This window comes from Schistosoma mansoni (genome assembly GCF_000237925.1).
Source record: "Schistosoma mansoni, WGS project CABG00000000 data, supercontig 0214, strain Puerto Rico, whole genome shotgun sequence".
In the NCBI taxonomy this organism is placed as follows: domain Eukaryota; kingdom Metazoa; phylum Platyhelminthes; class Trematoda; order Strigeidida; family Schistosomatidae; genus Schistosoma; species Schistosoma mansoni.
Genome location: NW_017386083.1, coordinates 331,355 through 339,001, shown reverse-complemented (window position 1 = coordinate 339,001; position 7,647 = coordinate 331,355).

Genomic DNA, 7,647 nt, shown 5'->3' with positions numbered 1-7,647 from the left:
TTAGATTTTGATATGCAATAATTATTTATTAGATCGTAGAAAACAATCAAATCAAACGGAATAATTCATGAATTAATAATGAAATCCATTTAACATTGAACAAGGTATTATATTCTAGGAAAAGAAAGGAGTGTAGATTGTAATTATTTACTCATTGACATGACCACTACTATTGACATAAGTAAGTTCAATGTTGTTATTGTTAAACGTAAATTACATGAAATGCTTTTTTTTTCAAAAAAAAAGAACCGATGCAAAAATCGAAATCCTTGACCTATATGTACAAAATAAAATGATTTATCACCAATAGAACATTATTCAAACGGATAATATTCAGTATTGTACATATAAAGTATGGACAATCTGTTTTAAGAGTGTTGAAATTAAGTTAGAAATTATTAGTTGGAAAAACTGTGTACACCTAATAAGTGAGATCAGTAATTTTAAGGTTGGACTTTCTAGTTCAAGAGACAATAAATCTAAAACATAAGAGGACAGAATATATATATATATATATTCAGCTCAGTGAAAAACAGTTCTAAGCCATTACAAATAATATAACAGAAGGATACCCTGATTTGCAAAGGTGATAATGTTTATCTTTCATTTGTCCTGAAAACTGTAAATTAAACAGATTTTTAGATGTGAATTTTCTTCATACCTGTATTCCTGTATGCTGTTCCGTTAAATTTGTAAGCAAATATGTTAGTTCGATTGCCCTGCTTCGGTTTGGGCAGTATGTCAGCTATCATACAAATATAACAGTTTATTATGTGGCACAAATATCTTTTGGTTCTCCTTTGTGTTAATGTTTGTGTGTGAATAAATAAATAAATCCCAAGCTTTATGATTAATTTGGTGGTGTTGAGACAACTGTAAACATACACTCTACTATTATTACTCTTGTGATCCAAAGTCAAAAGAGTTTGAGAATTAGTGACTTCATAAGTATTTACCTGTACGGTCACTGAGGAACTCCTAACAAGGGATACCAGAACGTCGTTACCGCATATATGTGACAAGCTCTATAATTTGAAGCATAATTAACGATGCTACAATTCAATAAACGAAGCGATACAAGGTAATCACTATTTAATATTTAGTATTGCGGATGTGTTTAGGTAATTTCAGCAAGCACATCATTTGATTATTACTTCAACAGTATAATATAAACCCGACATTCAAGACCTATGAACTAAAGAAAGTTCGTACCTCTTTGACTGTTTGAGAAAACAACTAGTCTTAAAAGCGAAACCCTTCATATCTCAAATCAATGCTAAATTGATCAAATATAATGCTAGTAGAGGTATTCTATATAACTTTCATGTGAAGATACGTATTCACTTTCGTGATTATAATGTTTGTAATTGATTATCAGCTTAAAACTGCTTGTGTACTTGTTATTCGTCTAATTTCAATGTATAAAGATGAATAGGTATGTAGTGTTAAACAACTACTGGTAATTAATAATTACTCATGAAAGTAAAACTCCACCTTGAACCCTTATAGAGTAAATTTCGACCACAGTCTCAGGTAAAGCAATAGAGTTAGATGCAAGGTTAAAACCATACCCCAGAAAAAGGAATCTCGTCAAAAAGGCTAACCAGGAAAATCATTAAAATATATTATGACGAAAGAAGAAAGCCATACAATGACACATTTTTACCAGTAAAATAAAATTCGAGCTTATCCGTCCACATAGGTAAATTAGTGATTATCTTCTCTATTTCATCATTTCAGCCTATACTTATGTGTGCATTAACGCTGGATATTCATGTATGATTTTCGTATAATATACTATAGGTAACAAGTTGCATAGAAAGTTTACATTTCCTGTGTTTATTTCATAGGATTGACTTTTTCCAGTTTCTTTGGATTTTTTTGGCAGCGATTAAATAAGCTAAGTTCTCCTAAAAGACTGACTATATGATTGCCTTGTTCACCCCGCACATGTTGAATTTTCTGACGATATAAGTCTATCAAGGTAATTAGGATATATCGGTTCATTAATGGGTTCTGAGAAGTGATGAATAAGTTTTCGTAAACCACAAACTACTGCTAAATATGTCTGTGTGGTTCATTTACCAACATAATACCAGCTGATAGATTTTAAACCAAGAATTGTAATCCTAGAATCTATATTCTTCTTAAATTCATGTGCAGAGGTGAATTTATCCATCTGCCGATGTCGTGGCGATAATTTAAGTGATTTATGTTTATCTACTTATGAGTAGCATAAATGTTAACATAAAATCCTGGGAGAATCGATTGATTGTCGTACAATTCTGGTATAACGCACTAATGAAGAATATTCATAATAAAATTATCGCTCATCTTATTGAACATTTTTGTGCGGTAATAACTAATAAAGCATCTCATTAGAGTGTAAATACTTATCTAGGTGGCTATTAAGAGACAAATATGTATGGATGTTGTTCAAGGCTATATGTATCAATTTTTCTGATTTTAAACAGCTGATAAGTGATTTATTTGTTTGGGAGCCAAGCTTAACTTAATTTTATAAGCGTTAAATAGCCTATATCTCTAGAAAAATTATGAAAGATGTTGATTGAGTTGATCTCCACATTCTGAACGTTATATTTTTCCAAAAGCAGGTGAACTCTAGCAAGTTTTGTTACGTTCACCTATGACTATCAATTTTAAAAATATTCCTTTTCTATAGGGTTTTGCCTTTTAGTAATTAAGTATTAATTAAATGTCACTGATATGAATCACAGTTTAAACGAATGTAATAATACTTTTCACCAACAACTTTAAAAAATGATTTATGGGATACTATGTGCAAAAGCAAAAAAGGTTTAAAAATCAGACTTTAGATGTCTGAAATACAGATTCTAAGAAAGAACTTTTGTGTCATATACCAAAGAATGAGAATTATAGACAGCGTTATCGATTGTCTTATTATTTATTATAACATGGCTTTGAATTTACCCAAACTACTTGCTTAAAGATGAATGAGGACTAATCAGAAGTGGATTGTTAATAGCAACTGTACTTCAGGATACATAATACCAAGTATGTACTCAATGTCACATTGAATTCGTCTTCAGCGTGTCTGAAATTTGATCTGGAGTTTAAGTAATATATTTACACAGAAACTGTAGTGAAAATCGAACAGTGGAATTCGTTTTATTCTGGAAAATCTGAGTAACAGGCGTCAACGATATAAATGGAATTAATATTGTAGTACTAGTTGAGTATTACAGTTCGGTTCAGGAAGATTGAAAACCTACGAATTTCGACTAAGAATGAAACTTGATTTTTCTTTGAACCTCAATCATAATCTTTTTATGAACAGAATAAATGCTTCATAAAGTTTACTGATAAAAACACATATTACCAACACAAAAGTGATAATAAAATTTTTTTATGATTATTACGTTATTAATGTGAATAAATCTGTGACCTAAAAGCCATTAAGGTTATTCAAGTAATTTTTTTTATGTTTATGACTTAGTCGATAAGACTTAAGCTTATTTGACTTAGAAATCTGTAATACTAGAAATTTATTGCTGACATAGGTACATTAAATTTTCTAAGTGTATAAGCATGGTTACTGAATTTATTAATTATAGTATTATAGTATCAGTACATTTTTAAATAAATTTCTTTATGTTATGCTTGACTTTTATTGCTTTTTATGCGTATTACGTATGGAATACTCTGATAAAATTGTTGTGTATGTGGGTCTATAAAAATTATTCCTACCAGAAATATATAACTCATAAATATGAGGATTCATAACATTTTAGGAATAAATATATCGAGTTTCATAGAGACATTGTATTTTCTTAACCACCTAGGTATTTTGGAGTAAATGTAATTATCGTAACACTAGGAAACAAGCCATAGTATAATTCAAGTTAAGATTGGTATGAGATATAATTTTCAAAGGTTTACACAAATCTCACTTAGCTTCAAATTTTTGAATCCTTCTAAATAGCAGTAGCAGAGTTTATGGGATTCAACAAAGCAGCTGCTTAGGACCATGTTATTCCAGTGTTTACATACTTTCTAGAAGATTGTGGCTGAAACCCTCCTATAATTTGCGTTAAACCAGTCAATTAATTAACAATTGATTTCGATACGGGACTTCTGAAAAATGGTCACTCGAAGCGATGTTAAATATTTTGTTTATTTCTAATCTTTATACTTAACCATTCTGAATATGATATAAAATTTATGGATAAAGTATTACACAAAAACAGTTTAGACTAATGATAATTATTGATGTTCTTATCGATACCTTTCACCAATTCTATGTATTAGTTTTAAACAAAGTGATTTTTATTCGTCACTAAACCCTAATAACATTGACAAGACCGGATTAAAGATGTTTGTTAGTAAAGAATCTGACAAGAAGTCTGTCTACCAGTTTTAAAGAACTGGACTGACGTACAGTCATAGACTAAGAAAGATTTTAAAAATGTATAAAATCCTAGTTAGTTCATTGTATGTTATCCTTATGATTATTCCCAAACTTAGAGCATAATTCGAGGAGTATGAAATGATATAATCCTATAAATATATAATGCAATTGAATAACATCAGTTACCAAAAAAAATTTCAGATGATGCAAATGTCTTTGATCATATTAAAGTTAAATGAGCAAATTTTTTTGTCCCGTTCTTTATCTATCGATCTAACAAACACCTATGATAACGATTTTTCAGAGACTGTTATGATTGTCTTGTAAATCCGAAAATAAGATTATTAAGTCCAATGACATTTAAAGTCACTCGGCTATATGGAAATTGCTAACATTATATTTCATATTTGGTGTCATATAGTGTTTGACTATATATATTGTAATGGAATTAAAATTTTTATGATTTTTCTAGGGAATCGGATGTTATTACCGTTCATTACTAGATAAAAAAACACAATGAGTAATGAGGAACTATCCATATCCTGATGCTGGACACCCGTTGCCTCCTATAGATTGATTACTAAATGTTAAAGTCTGTTAGTGAGGATTTTACAATTTAACGTGATATAATGATGTAATTCCACATCTTAAAAGGGCAAGAATAGTAATTAATACATATTCATATGAAATCATATTATTCTGCATCGACTGTTGATTTTGGTTTGTTCAAATTCATAAAGGGAACTAACTGTATGAAATTTCCAATTTGTTAGTTAATGATCTGTCAGTCCCATGTATTGAATCTCTTCAAGTGAAGTTGCTTAATTGTTACTCTAGTGGATGAAATCAAGGCGCAAAATCTTGCTACGTTATGGGTCCTTCATTATGTAAAGACACGTAAAAGCAAGTTGCCTTTGTTCTTCGATTACTTCATCTAAATTTCAGGGTTTTACTTTTTGCAAATAAACTAGATGAACAGTTGAAACACTATAATTGACGGGTACGAAAACTGGAACTCTATTTCACTTCTCAGTTGAAAGCTTGAAATAGAATTTTCTTCAATTATTTACGATCAAATTAAACTGTCATAATGAACAACAACGAAAAGGTCATTAACATTCTTTTACTTCTTTTGAAAAAATTTTATTCTAGAAGAACCTGTGAAGGATTTTATTAACCTTCAACAGAGATACAATTGTTTGAATTAATATTTTCTTAATCTGTTGTGAAATTAACTGTAGTTGAACTTTCTTATCACAAAACTACGATTATTCTAGATTATCACAACAAGCATTTGCAAAAATCAGCAGTCATATTGTCATCTTTTAAAAAGCTGGAAAAATAACAACAAAAAAGACTAGAATACTAGACTTAAAAACTGTAAATGTGTGAAAACGTATCACAGTGAATAAACAAATGCGTAATTACTTCATTGAAATTATGATGAAGGCGGATGGAAAAATTATGAATACTTTGAAAGGTAATTCTCGGAGTTCTAGTGAATAGCCGTGACCAGTGGAGTTTATTCATATCGAATCTGAGATAAATATTGTCAATGGAAATGAATGAGAGTTGCACAATATTGAAAATTGTCTTAAGTTAGAAATGTAAACCACTGAATGCTAACTCATCAATCCGGAGGATAATCATTATCAACCTGAAGATCCTGGTTTCGATCCCAGGTCTAGATCTGGATATGGACTGCTTATCTGTCCTATAGGAGAATGAAGAGCTTGTTTAGTGTTTTTTGATTTTAATGGTTGTCTTACAAAATCGTTCCGCCACATAGAACTACAAAGTTAAGTATGAAACATAGTACATTTGTAATATTTTAAAGAAATGTTTGTTTAGTCAACTACAATTTAGTCTCTAGACCTAATCTATGGGTAAAGAAATTCTCTTTGGAGATTACCATGTGGTGTATGAACTCACAGCTGGACTATTGTAGATTCGAAATGAATTGATTTTTGTTGTAAAAACCAGAAAACCCATAAAAGCAGATAAAACAGATCAAAAATTAGAATCAGTATGGGATTTCTCACAAGTTTTAAAACCTTTATTTTATAATTAGACGTGGATTTCTTTTCAGAAGGAATAAATATCCTTATGAATAATTTTGTTGTATAACTTTGGATTGTTATTACAATGAGACAAACCAGACACCAGTTATTATAAATTTTTCTTTACAATATCGTGGAGCTGTGTATAGTACCGGATTCCTTTCTTAATTTGGCTTATCCTTTATTTTCTAAATATGGAACTTTACCAGATCTCTCAAACATGTCTATGACTAATTAGAATAAATATCTATTACCATATAAACTTGAAAGTAATGTTGATTCAATACCATTAGGCCTTGATATTTTTACTATGTGATGAATATGACTTCCATAACATCAAACAAAATACGTCTAATATCAGATTCTACAACAGGACTTATTCACCAAATACCATTTTATTCTAGTTTGTTTTCCTTAAAAGTGACAAAATGAATCATTAGTCACTTTTCACCTAAGTCATACCAGTCAAATAACAACCTTCAATTGGAAAACCAATATTTCGTGTATTATTTGCGAGAATTCGTTGGGAATAAATAGGAAAAATATATTTGTAAAGTCTCAGAGAATGAATTTGAAGTAAATCCAACGTTTCGCCTGGCAATCTCGTCCAAGCTTTTTCAAGGACCAGATTGCCAGGCGAAACCTTGGATTTACTTCAAATTCATTCTCTGAGATTTTACAAACATATTATTCCTATTTAATGTCTTACATCAACTTGGCTCCCAAATATTGTGAAACTATTCGTTGGGAATGTTTAGCAAAATGTTTTTATTACACAAAATGACATTAAGTATAGATAAGTAATAATATGCAGAGTGATAGGATACGAAGTATGATAGTGTACAGAATATATATATATACTAAGAGACTAATATTTGAACGAAGAATATTCTTTTCGATAAATTCTCTTCAGCTTCTACAATTATATATCCAAATTAATAATCCGAAAAAATGGCTGATGAAGAAAGTAAACAACTCGATTTTGGCCCGTTTAGTACAAACTGGTCATAGTGCCAGTATAAACCAATCCTTTCCAATTATTTATGGGGTCAGTAAATTTTGCCAAAGCTTGTCAGGCTTAAAGTCCTTCAAACGGCGGAGGCAGTAGCCATCAGGATGAAGAAACCTGAGCTATGCGTACGGAAGAAATATCTCCGACCCCTACTCCTCCCTTGGCCAACCACAAGGCCAATTAAT